The sequence below is a fragment of the Coregonus lavaretus genome (genome assembly GCF_964263955.1).
Source record: "Coregonus lavaretus genome assembly, chromosome: 16".
Taxonomy (NCBI): domain Eukaryota; kingdom Metazoa; phylum Chordata; class Actinopteri; order Salmoniformes; family Salmonidae; genus Coregonus; species Coregonus lavaretus.
This window is the reverse complement of record NC_140003.1, coordinates 9,892,076-9,905,296: the sequence shown is the minus strand read 5'-3', so window position 1 is coordinate 9,905,296 and position 13,221 is coordinate 9,892,076. Positions and strand designations below refer to the sequence as shown.

Below are 13,221 nucleotides of genomic sequence, written 5' to 3'. Positions count from 1 at the left end.
GTTACAGTCTAGCCATTTCTGCACATGAATCCGGACACTGTGTGTGTGCCTGGGCATACTACTCTGCCCAGGTGTGCACTGACGGATGTCGAGGAAGATGAAAAATGCAAGGCTATTCTTCATGGGACCGCTTCTCTCTTTTCTTTTTTTTTTTTTTTTTACTGCAGAGGTAACATCTCTGATGAATTCATCTTCACTATAGTCTTGCAGCACGGGCAGTGATATATCATTTATGACAGTGGTAAAGATTGTTGTTAATTTGTAGGCAGCCTGCTGGGGGAATCGTTAGAACAGAGACCATCTCACCTTGGGCTCTGTACTCTGTACTCTTTGTGTGTGTGTTTAACTATACTTGTGGGGACCAGAAGTCCCCACAAGAATAGTAAACCAAGACAAATTTGACCAACTGGGGACATTTTGTTGGTCCCCACAAGGTCAAATGCTATTTCTAGGGGGTTTAGTGTTAGTGTTAGGGTTAGAATTAGTGTTAGGGTTAGAATTAGGGTTAGGATCTAGGGTTAGGGTTAAGGTTAGATTTTTGGGTTAAGGTTAGGGTACCAGTTAGGTTAGGGAAAATAGGATTTTGAATGGGACTGTATTGTGTATCCCCACAAGGTTAGCTGCGCAAGACTGTGTGTGTGAATGAAAAACGTGTATATTCATTTTAAATCGCCAATTGGCAACCCATGTGTGTGTATATCTGTGCTTTCATATGACACATACATGAGCTTTCACAGCCCACACACGCTCCCACACATACATGCACACTCTCTTTCAGCGAGTCTTTATCAGCCCAAATGGAACCATTTCCCACTAAATATATTTTCAGGCACTCTACTTATGTAGAGGAAGAGCAGGATAAGACCTAGTGACTCCGACTCGTGTACAGTGCCTTCAGAAAGGATTCAGGGGTATGAAGACTTTCTGAAGGCACTGTGAAAAGGATTGACTTTTTACACTTTAGGCCGCTGCTTCATATTTGGCTTGATCAACTACAGACGCTACTGGTCCCACGTGGGGAGAGTTAGAGTGGGGATCCATTTCAAAGGGAAATAGTGATTGGATACTATTTTTTTGACTCTTTTGCTTCCGAGACGTACGTTTGATTTTTATTGCAGGGCCTGATTATGAATCTTAAGACGCTACCAGCCCTACAGTAGAATGTGGGAGTGATGTCATGAAAAATGCAATGCCTTCTCTCTTATGGAGTGATGTCCCAGCATTAGAATGTTCCGACTGTAAGATTTGAAGATCATTTTTTGCCCAACCCATGCAGTTTGAGACCTGCTTTATCCATACATTGTTGGTCCTAATGAGTCACAACATTGGTACATCGTCTAGGACATATAGCATATTAAATATGAACCGATCACTTCATAATACCACACTTTATACTTGTATTCTCTCGGTCTCTCTCCCCTCTCTCTCTCCCCCCTTCTCTTTCTCCCTCCCTCCCTCTCTCCTTCCCTCCCTCCCTCTTTGTCCAACATGTCCAGACCTAGTCAACCTCCCCAAAAAACAGATGGATCTCATATCAAAGTGCTGTGTGTTTTGGATCAGCGACTGTATGGCCAGCGACTGTAATAACAACCCAGTCATTCTGCTGGAACCCAAATAGAGGCTCCTATCTATCGCTGTTGGTGCCGAGCTTGACCCATTTGGAAAGGTTCTGTTCAATGTCATTAGTACCCTTTTCACATTATCGACCCGAACCAAACTGTGCTGTCTCGGGAACACGGTTCCAGCAATTACGGTGGATGCGTAATCAGGCCAGCTCGGTACAGCTTGGTTTGCCTTGGCTCGGTTCGGCTCAGTGTCAAAAGCCCCTCAGTCAACAACAAATATATGGGCTTGCTTGTCCGATTTGAGTAGTGACTTAATATAAGTGATAGAAAAAGCCCAATACGTGCAAAGGCTCAGCCATCCTAGCTTTACTTGTTATATAATGAGTGCTGTACTAACTACTTGCAGGTGTGCTTTGAAATGGTTATTAAGTATAGAATACTTTGGATTGGACAATCTTGCCTTGTTTTTGGAATTGTCTACTTACATTATCCTTATCCATTGGCCTAGCATGCTAAGTATAGACAGAGCACAAAACACAGAAATCCCTATGATTTGCCACTGTTCTTGCACACTCCTCTATAGCCTGCAGTAATTCATATTGATGTTATCATAGCCCCTATGTTTAGAAGAGTAGATGGGTACTAAAGTCATACACATCAAATAAAAAATATATGTATGCACTCACTAAAAACTGTAAGTCGCTCTGGATAAGAGCGTCTGCTAAATGACTAAAATGTAAATGTAAAGACATGGTATGACAGTTGCTGACCATTCAACCCAGCTTTCTCTCTTTTCTTCAGTCTTTCTCTCCTCCCTCTGTCTTTCTGCTCTCGGTTTATTGCTGTAAAACCAGGCGTCAATAACGTTGGTCCTGGAGTATAGTATCGGACAGCTGACGCGACTATCAATAGGCACAACAAAATAATTTAGCCCTTTTTGTGTTTTGCCTAGAAGATTGTTTGGATTTTCCTTTGCTCGTCAAATCCGCTTAACTCATTTACTCATTCCACCGGTTATCCATGGAGGCTCCAGCGAATCGAATGGGAGATTTCGGTGCTGTTTTGTTTTGCTCATGAAATCTCCACAAAGCCCTTTTCATAAGTAGTGATTTCGATTATGTTTTTATTTTGCTCAGAACAGATTTGATAAACAGATCTAGCAAAACACTCTCTCAATCACGGTCTCTCTCCCTGACACACACATAGGACAGGCTGTTGAACACGCACACAGACGGGATGGGAAAGGGGGGGACATTGTGATTTAGCATATGTAGGCCTCATTTCACCTGACAGGGTCCGTTAACTTTTTTTCTCACTGGCCCGGTCGGGCCAAAGATCTACTGGCCTGAACATAATTCTTACTGGCCCTGACATTGGGTAGTTTAAAATGCATTAGGTTAATGCAGGGCATAGGTTGACATGCTTTCTCTGTATACAGTTGAAGTCAGAGGTTTACATACACCTTAGCCAAATACATTTAAACTCAGTTTTTCATTTTATCCTAGTAAAAATTCAGTTAGGATCACCACTTTTATTTTAAGAATGTGAAATGTTAGAATAACAGTAGAGAGAATGATTTATTTCAGCTTTTATTTCTTTCATCACATTCCCAGTGGGTCAGACGTTTACATACACTCAATTAGTATTTGGTAGCATTGCCCTTAAATTGTTGAACTTGGGTCAAACGTTTTGGGTAGCCTTCCACAAGCTTCCCACAATAAGTTGGGTGAATTTTGGCCCATTCCTCCTGACAGAGCTGGTGTAACTGAGTCAGGTTTGTAGGCCTCCTTGCTCGCACACGCTTTTTCAGTTCTGCCCACAAATTTTCTATAGGATTGAGGTCAGGGCTTTGTGATGGCCACTCCAATACCTTGACTTTGTTGTCCTTAAGCCATTTTGCCACAACTTTGGAAGTATGCTTGGGGTCATTGTCCATTTGGAAGACCCATTTGCGGCCAAGCTTTAACTTCCTGACTGACGTCTTGAGGTGTTGCTTCAATATATCCACATAATTTTCCTTCCTCATGATGCCATCTATTTTGTGAAGTGCACCAATCCCTCCTGCAGCAAAGCACCCCCACAGCATGATGCTGCCACCCCCATGCTTCACGGTTGGGATGGTGTTCTTCGGCTTGCAAGCCACCACCTTTTTCCTCCAAACATAACGATGGTCATTATGGCCAAACAGTTCTATTTTTGTTTCATCAGACCAGAGGACATCTCTCCAAAAAGTATGATATTTGTCCCCATGTGCAGTTGCAAACCGTAGTCTGTCTTTTTTATGGCTGTTTTGGAACAGTGGTTTCTTCCTTGCTGAGCGGCCTTGCAGGTTATGTCGATATAGGACTCGTTTTACTGTGGATATAGATACTTTTGTTCCTGTTTCCTCCAGCATCTTCACATGATCCTTTGCTGTTGTTCTGGGACTGATTTGCACTTTTCGCACCAAAGTACGTTCATCCTTCCTGAGCGGTATGACGGCAGTGTGGTCCCATGGTGTTTATACTTGCGTACTATTGTTTGTACAGATGAACGTGGTACCTTCAGGCGTTTGGAAATTGCTCCCAAGGATGAACCAAACTTGTGGATTTCTACAATTTTTTTTCCTGAGGTCTTGGCTGATTTCTTTTGATTTTCCCATGATGTCAAGCAGAGACACTGAGTTTGAAGGTAGGCCTTGAAATACACCCACAGGTACACCTCCAATTGACTCAAATGATGTCAATTAGCCTATCAGAAGCCATGACATAATGTTCTGGAATTTTCCAAGCTTTTTAAAGGCACAGTCAACTTAGTGTATGTAAACTTCTGACCCACTGGAATTGTGATACAGTTAGTTATAAGTGAAATAATCTGTCTGTAAACAATTGTTGGAAAAATTACTTGTGTCATGCACAAAGTAGATGTTCTAACCGACTTGCCAAAAACTATAGTTTGTTAACAAGAAATGTGTGGAGTGGTTGAAAAACAAGTTTTAATGACTCCAACCTAAGTGTATGTAAACTTCCGACTTCAACTGTGTGTGTGTATATGTGTATATATATATAGCCAAGTTATCGTTATTCGTTGTGTATTTATTCCTCGTGTTCTTTTTGGGTTTTTCTCCATTGTAAGCATTTCACTGTCAGTTGTTTACGAAGCATCAAATTGGATGAAACCAGTTCAAATAGGGTGACCCAAGTATGAAAAAATGACTGTAGCTGGTGCATTGATAAAGTTTGATCTTAAAGTAACTGGTCCCCTCCCCCTCTGTCAAAACACTTGAATTCAGGAGGCAGGCATTACCAAGGATTTACTTCCGGCTTTATGCAACGCTACATGAAGTAGGAATTTTTATACACCAATGGTAGCTTCTTACCATATCTCATTTAAATATGTACCGCCTTAAAACCGTCATCACTTGTGTCCCTACGCCTTTGTTTTACAAACTGTAAGCTAGCTTCTAGTAGATACTGTTAACCTTTCATCTGTGGTGTGAATGTTTGTTGGCAAGCTACTTACCAGCATACTGGAAAAAGCCCACTGTGTTGTGACTGTATGCCATAGTGTAAAATTAACCTTTACACTATTTTCTGAAGAATGAAGACATCCGACAACAGTGGCTGCTTTTCATTTCGTGTGGACACGCTATAAAATTATAATAAAGTCACGCGTGTGCAGTGCACATTTCGAGTAAAGTTGCTTTATCAGTGTGGGAGAACATTCAATGGGTCTTGCCAGGAAGCTAATCCTGAAAACGGATGCCATCATTGACAGTGGATCTTGCCAGGGTTTACTAAAATTAACTTTCCGAGTTTGATAAGTTTCACGGTAGCCAACTTTTTGTGCACAACCAAATATTGCATACTTCAAAATTAGTAATTAAAAAAACACTAGAAAACACATTGTAGAATGAGTTGATCACTATATCAACAAATTGATAGCATCAATTAATTTAACAAACATTTCCCTTTTCAAAAACATTGCATGCTACGTAGACAGGCTCCTGGCTATCCTCTTCAATGAGGTCACTCTTGATCCAGCACCATATGTGGGGAAGCTGTGCGAGCTCTCAATGCCAGGACCCCTGTCTGCCCAGTGTGTGAGGCCTGACAAGGATAGCTGGATTTGTCTCCTCCAATTTTGAGGGTGACTAAAGCCAAGTGGTTGACTGAAGCCTGCTTGATTTAAGTGGGGTACATGGGTCCCCCTCCCCCCCATTCCCATCAATCTCTGTATTTGGTTGTGTTTCCTAAAGACTAAGTAATTCACTTTTACGTGATATGATTGTTAATTTGTATTGTTCTTTTAAAAGCATTCGGAAGGGAGGTGAGTGTTACAAATTGTACGAAGCAATGGGGTCCTGCACACTGTAGGGTGGCCGGGTGCGTATATTAGGCTTAGAGAAAAAAATGCAGATGCCCAACCAGATTTTGAAATTGCACGTGGTGTATTCTGCTATTCTTACTCTTAATAGTAAGCTTGTTTGTTTGCTTGTTTGTCTGTAATGAAAATGTGCTCCGCAGAGAATGCATACCAATTCGTTTTAAACCCAACACCCGTCTCCTCCCTCTCTCTCTCGAACCAGGGGATTGCAGCGTGATTTCATCATTCTTCACAATCAGATGACATGTTGGAGGTGGTATAATTACAGCTTTAGCTGATTTAATGGGCAAGCTATAATTCGGATGGGATACGGCGAGAGAGAGAGACTGGTTGAGAGTGTGCGTGTGAGAGTAGGCCTAAATATGTATAAGCCTAAGATCACCGTGCGCAATGCCAAGTGTCGGCTGGAGTGGTGTAAAGCTCGCCGCCATTGGACTCTAGAGCAGTGGAAAGGTGTTCTCTGGAGTGATGAATCACGCTTCACAAATCTGGGTTTGGCAGATACCAGGAGAACGCTACCTGCCCCAATGCATAGTGCCAGCTGTAAAGTTTGGTGGAGGAGGAATAATGGTCTGGGGCTGTTTTTCATGGTTCGGGCTAGGCCCCTTAGTTCCAGTGAAGGGAAATCTGAACGCTACAGCATACAATGACATTCTAGACAATTCTGTGTTTTCAACTTTGTGGCAACAGTTGGGGGAAGGCCCTTTCCTGTTTCAGCATTACAATGACACCGTGCACAAGGCGAGGTCCATACAGAAATGGTTTGTCGAGATCGGTGTGGAAGAACTTGACTGGCCTGCACACAGCCCTGAACTTAACCCCATCGAACACCTTTGGGATGAATTGGAACGCCGACTGCGAGCCAGGCCTAATCGCCCAACATCAATGCCCGACCTCACTAATGCTCTTGTGGCTGAATGGAAGCAAGTCCCTGCAGCAATGTTCCAACATCTAGTGCAGGCTGTTATAGCAGCAAAGGGGGGACCAACTCCATTTTAATGCCCATGATTTTGGAATGAGATGTTCCCCGAGCAGGTGTCCACATACTTTTGGTAGTGTATCTATCCGGCAAACATTAAGTTGTGAATTCCATATTGTAAATAGAACACCTGGTGCATGCTGCACAACATGAGGTGACACACAAGGCTCCAGTCTCTCTCGTTGCTGTGTGTTACTAAACAAACACCACATGACTGGGGACTACCGATAAGCTTCATAATGAAAAATTGTTACCGGTGAAATGAAGAACGCAATCTTTATCTCCTAATGTATTGCACAAGTTGACTGCAGGTATTTACTTAAAGTAACTACAAATGTTCAGATGTATAAAAACATTGTTTTGACGGTATTGGAAAAACCATCCTGTGGCTTTTTCCAAATACCCGGTATACGGTATACCGCCCAAGCCTAGTGTACGCTTGTATAGGTGTGTGTGCCCGTGTGAATGTTGGGCGTTTTACTGTATGCGTGCGTGCAGTGAAAACATTTTAGGTGTGTATGGGTGTTCACACATCATTTTCAATTGAGCCCATTCACCACCAGTGGTGTAGAAATCGCCTTGGCTGTGACACGACTCAGAATATAAATCATGTTGTATTTGTCACGTGCAGAATACAACGGTTGTAGGCTTAACTGTGAAATGCTTAATTACGAGCCCTTCACAACGATGCAGAGTTAAAACATAATAGTAAAAAGAAAAATGGTAACACGACATATAAAATAGACAAGAATTTACCTATATACAGGGAGTACTAGTACCAGATCAATGTGCAAGTGTATGAGGTATTTGAGATAGATATGTACATGAAGGCAGGGTAAAATGATTAAGCATCAGGATAGATGATAATAATAATAATAAGAGTAAAATAAAGAACAGTGTCGCAGCAGCATATGATGAGAAAGTGTGTGTTTGTTGGGTTAGTGTATGTGAATGTGGGTTTTGTGTGAGAATGTCAGTGTGAGAGAGTGTGTGTATTTTTATATATATATATATATATATATATATATAGTGAGTGTTTAAGATCAGTGCAGATAGTCCTGGTAAACATTAATTTTCTATTTAGCAGTCTAATGGCTATTTAGCACTTAAGGCTTGGGTATAGAAGCTGTATCGGAGCCTGTTGGTCCTACAGCCAATGTGCCGTTTGCTGGATGGTAGCAGAGTGAGCAGTCTGGCTTGGGAGGCTGGAGTCTTTGGCAGTTTTTCAGGCCTTCCTCTGACACCGCCTGATATAGAGGTCCTGAATGGCATGGTGCAGCTGTATAACTTTTTGAGGATCCGAGGGCCCATGCCAAATCTTTTCACCCTCCTGAGGTGGAAGAGCCACTGTTGTGCCCTCTTCACGACTGTGCGGGTGTATGTGGACCATGTTAAGTCCTAAGTCCTTAGTGATGTGGACTCCAAGGAACTTGAAGCTCTCGACCCGCTCCACTACAGCCCTGTGGATGGGGGCTTGCGCTCCCCTCTTTCTTCTGTAGTCTATGATCAGCTCCTTGGCCTTACTGACGTTGAGGGCGAGGTTGTTGTTATCATGGCACCACAATGCCAAGTCTCTGATTTCCTCGCCGTCATGTCATCAGTAAACTTGATGATGGTGTTGGAGTCATGCATGGCCACGCAGTCGTGGGTAAACGGAGTGTAGGAGGGGACTAGGCACACTCCCTTGAGGGGCCCCCTTGTTGAGGGTCACCGTGGTGGAGGTGTTGTTGCCTACCCTCACCACCTGGGGGCGGCCCGGCAGGAAGTCCAGGATCCAGTTGCAGAGGGAGGTGTTCAGTCCCAGTGTCCCCAGCTTGGTAATGTGTGTTGAGGGGACTATACCCCATTCTGACATGTTGACAGCGCCGGGTGAAAAACACTTGTTTGCTACAATATGGCTATGTCCCAAATGATGCCGGATTCTATATAAAGTGCAGTACTTTGGACCAGGGACCAAAAGTAATGCTCTATGTAGGGATTAGGGTGCCATTTGGGACGCAATTTATGTCTCCAGTGATGTGCAAACTCGGTACAGTCAATCTCATTTAAGATTTAATTTGCAGTCTTAACGGCACATTCGTTGAAATTGGAGCTGTTAAAATAACACCAAGGTCCATTGGATACTGGCTTCTGCGTTTTCCGATGAGGCAGTGTTATGTATGCACTGAATGTACAATGGTGTTATACAAGGCTTGCTCATCCTAACTGTTCTCTTTCTCTCCCCTGCCCTCTCTCGCTCTCTTTCTCTCAGTAAACGCAGAGTGAACTCCAAAGAAGTAACTTCCAGCTCTCACCCCTTTCTCACGGTAGGTCCACTTTTCTATTATAGATTATCCTACCACTGCTTAGGGTAGGCAGTGTTTACCCCACTCTGCTTAAACGTTTGCTTGTCTAGAAGTATCGGTTTCTCCCCTTTCTCCATTATTTACAGAGTGTGGTGTCATCAAGAGAATGTCTCTTTTGCAAAACAGACCTTTGTATTCCTACCACAGTGCTCAGATAATGTTAAGTGCTTTGACTGTGATGTTGTGCCTGCTGTATATTGGGACAGAACTAGTAACAACTTTGCAAAACATCCCGTCTCCCCTCCCTCCTAAATTGCCTTAGGGGGTTGTGACTGGGTGATGTTTTCCCCAGTGCGCCGTGTGATAGTTTCCACTGCCGATACACCATTACTCTATCGATCACGGCTGACTGCGGCGGTGGTGTGTGTGTGTGGTATGTCCCTGGCTCTCGTTTGTGACGTCTGCCCTCAATTGCTCCATTGCGTCAATTGCAATCTTGCTACCTCACACCCTGTACCAGAACAGATGGTGTAATGATAACATTACATTCTTGGGTTACTCTCCCTTTTTGTATATGTGTGAGTGTGCCTGTGTGTTTTCTCATCTGTGTGTTTTTTCGCTCACGTGTGGATGTGCGACTAGTAGGCCTTTTAAAGCTCAAAGAATGTGTTTTTATGTCTGAGGCCCTCCGGTGTGAGAGACTAGAAGCCTGGAGTGTGTCCCGCCCTACGGCAGAAAAGACACACACCACTTGCCTGGCTACCCAGACTCCTTGCTCAGGCCAAACGCCGGAGTACCTCCCTGACCCTTCACCGAATGCGAACCCATTCGGGACCATCTGATTGGACCAGAAACCGATGGGTTGGGCCAGAACACATGTGTGTAAAGCGGTGGTTTGAAAATACCATGCCCCTCGTCACCACAAATGACTTAAACGATGGTAGTCTGACTAAAGTATGTAGCGACAGAGCAGCGGAAGAATTGAATGTGAGTCGTCAGGCTAACACACCACATGGAGCCTGTATTTGACCTTGGAGAGAGAGGGGGCATCGGGGGAAGAAGGGAAATGGAGAGAGGGGGATGAAAGGACACTATCAAGAGTAAGAAGAGGGGAGAGGGAGCGAGTGGATGGAAGGTAGAGATGGAAAGAAAGCTTTCCATCCGATGCCCTACATCTCTACACAGGGAGTGTGCGTTCTCCTTGGATATCAGTGGTTTAAAGAAACACTACTGTCAGAGGAAATTAGCTGTGCTGGTGAGTAGACTTGGGCGGTATACCGTATACCGGGGTATTTTGAAATACCCACAGTAGGTTTCGCTTCGTGACGTCACTATTCGTTGTTGTGTAGCGCAAGAGAGGTGACCTCCCGAGTGGCGCAGTGGTCTAAGGCACTAGAGATCCTGGTTCGAATCCAGGCTCTGTCGTAGCCGGCCGCGACCGGAAGACCCATGGGGCGGCGCACAATTGGCCCAGTGTTGTCCAGGGTAGGGGAGGGAATGGCCGGCAGGGATGTAGCTCAGTTTGCAACGCCAGGGTTGTGGGTTCGATTCCCACGGGGGGCCAGTATGAAAAATAATAAAATGATGTATGCACTCACTAACTACAGCTGCACCATCGAGAGCATCCTGACTGGTTGCATCACCGCCTGGTATGGCAACTGCTTGGCCTCTGACCGCAAGGCACTACAGAGGGTAGTGCGTACGGCCCAGTACATACCCCCACTGGGGCAAAGCTCCCTGCCATTCAGGACCTCTATACCAGGCGGTGTCAGAGGAAGGCCCTCAAAATTGTCAAAGACTCCAGCCACCCTAGTCATAGACTGTTCTCTCTGCTACCGCACGGCAAGCGGTACCGGAGTGCCAAGTCTAGGTCCAAAAGACTTCTCAACAGCTTCTACCCCCAAGCCATAAGACTCCTGAACAGCTAATCATGGCTACCCGGACTATTTGCACTGCCCCCCCACCCCATCCTTTTTACGCTGCTGCTACTCTGTTAAGTATTTATGCATAGTCACTTTAACTCTACCCACATGTACATATTACCTCAACTACCTCAACTAGCCGGTGCCCCCGCACATTGACTCTGCAACGGTACCCCCCTGTATATATAGCCTCCCTACTGTCACTTTATTTTACTGTATATATAGCCTCCCTACTGTCACTTTATTTTACTTCTGCTCTTTTTTTCTCAACACTTTTTTTGTTGTTGTTTTATTCTTACTTTTTTTGTTTAAAATAAATGCACTGTTGGTTAAGGGCTGTAAGTAAGCATTTCACTGTAATGTCTGCACCTGTTGTATTCGCCGCATGTGACCAATAAAATTTGATTTGATTTGACTAACTGTAAGTTGCTCTGGATAAGAGCGTCTGCTAAATGACTAAAGCGTAAAAAATGTGATCAAGTTACACTTGAAATTCACTACTAATGTTTGGCAGCTAAATATATTATAACTATCTCAGATGTGCCAAATAAGTTCTTCAGCTATGCATTTGTTTTGCTAACTTGCTAGTTAAGTGTCTAGCTTGCAAGATCAAGCTTCTTGGTTACGTCAGAGACAATCAGTCCCCTCCTGGATCAAGATCGCTGCTATCTAATATTTGTTTTGTGCGTGCAGCAAACTGTGAGTACCCTTTTGAGATAGTTGTACAACTTTATGAACTGGGTTGTCTGTCCTTGCAATTAGTTTATGTTCGTTTGGATAGAAACAGCGACCCTTTGTAATACCGTATACCCTGGTATGGTACGGGAACAGTATGAAGGGATAAACATCTGGACACCGCCCAACCCTACTGGTGAGAGGATTTATGTGCATATGCGTGTGTATAGCCTGCACGCATGTGTGGCTGTATCCCTGTATGTACATCAAAGCTGTTTAATTCCAGTCCTGGAGGTCCAGAACACCCCTGATTGCAATTAACAATGAGGTAGAAACAAAAAAGTGTTTCAGCCCTTCCGGACTGGAATTTGCGCTGATGTACAGATAACATAAACAATGTGTCTTTGAACTTGACGTGTCCTCTCGCTTTCCAGGTATCTCTCACCTAGAGCAGTGGTTTCCAACCTGTCCTCGAGCTTTTGGTGTTCCTCAGAACAGAAAAGGTTGGGAGCAGCTGACCTAGAGAGCTTTTCAGCCCACTCCCTAAACCCCACCACCCCCCCTCGTCTCCACATCCAGTCACCGCGTCCAGTCACTACATCACCAGTCACCAGAAAGGGCAGCCAAGGACGCGCTAACCGCTAGCCACCGCTAGCCAGGCTAGCCAGGGCATCAGAATGCCAAGCTCAGCAGGGACAGCCCAATGCAATCTGTCCCTGCCGGAACCCATGTCAGGCCAATACACATCAAAGTCAACTCTATCAACCTGGTGTTCAAGTCTCACACTGATCCCAAACCTGTCACATATTGGCAGTGGCACAACAGAGTACACACCGTGTAGTACAGGGTTGTTGTGGCATTATTATGGTTTTTGGCGTTTTAGATACTAACCCCTGGTTTTGATTAGTATGTCCATAAATCGTTATTTTATCATTACATCTACGTGTGTTTGTTATGAGTGAGATATTGGTAGTGTTATTTGGAAGAGAAGAGTTTGAGAATGTGTGTTTGGGACAGTGAGACATTGAGGGGAGAGAGATGGCCACAGAATGACTTGGGGCCAGACAGTGCGGTCATACACCCAGCTGTGTGTGTGTGTCAGTGTGTGTGTGTGAGAAGAACAATATGTTGTCAGTGTTGCAAACTTTTTTCAAGGAAAGTAGCTGTTGGTTGCTCCATTTGTCACTAGATGACGTCATGACATGATGTCATAATGTTAATATACGCATTAAAAATGTATTTAATTGTTTTATGCTTATGCTGGTCTCACTCAATAAAAAATTATCCAAAGCAAAACTAAATGGAACGTTTGAAAGAGGAACCGATTTTAAATAATTAAGCAGCACAGGAAAAAAACAGAAGGTAGATAACGTTTTTAGAAAATAAATACATTTTTATTTATTTATTGGAGAGCTTTGGTATCATTTAAA

The 13,221-nt window shown here is 43.9% G+C and overlaps 1 protein-coding gene across 2 annotated transcripts in view; it reads left to right on the top strand.

Annotated features, from left to right (window-relative positions):
• The window catches only part of LOC311143572 (double-stranded RNA-specific editase 1-like), a gene marked incomplete at its 5' end in the record, with an annotated part of 182,538 nt that overhangs the window by 64,645 nt on the left and 104,672 nt on the right, over window positions 1–13,221 (top strand). The window contains one exon of one of the 2 annotated variants that reach the window (XM_084179424.1): window positions 9,161–9,215. Of the gene's footprint in view, window positions 1–9,160; window positions 9,216–13,221 lie in introns of those variants that run through there. The other variant, XM_084179425.1, reaches the window with a different exon arrangement.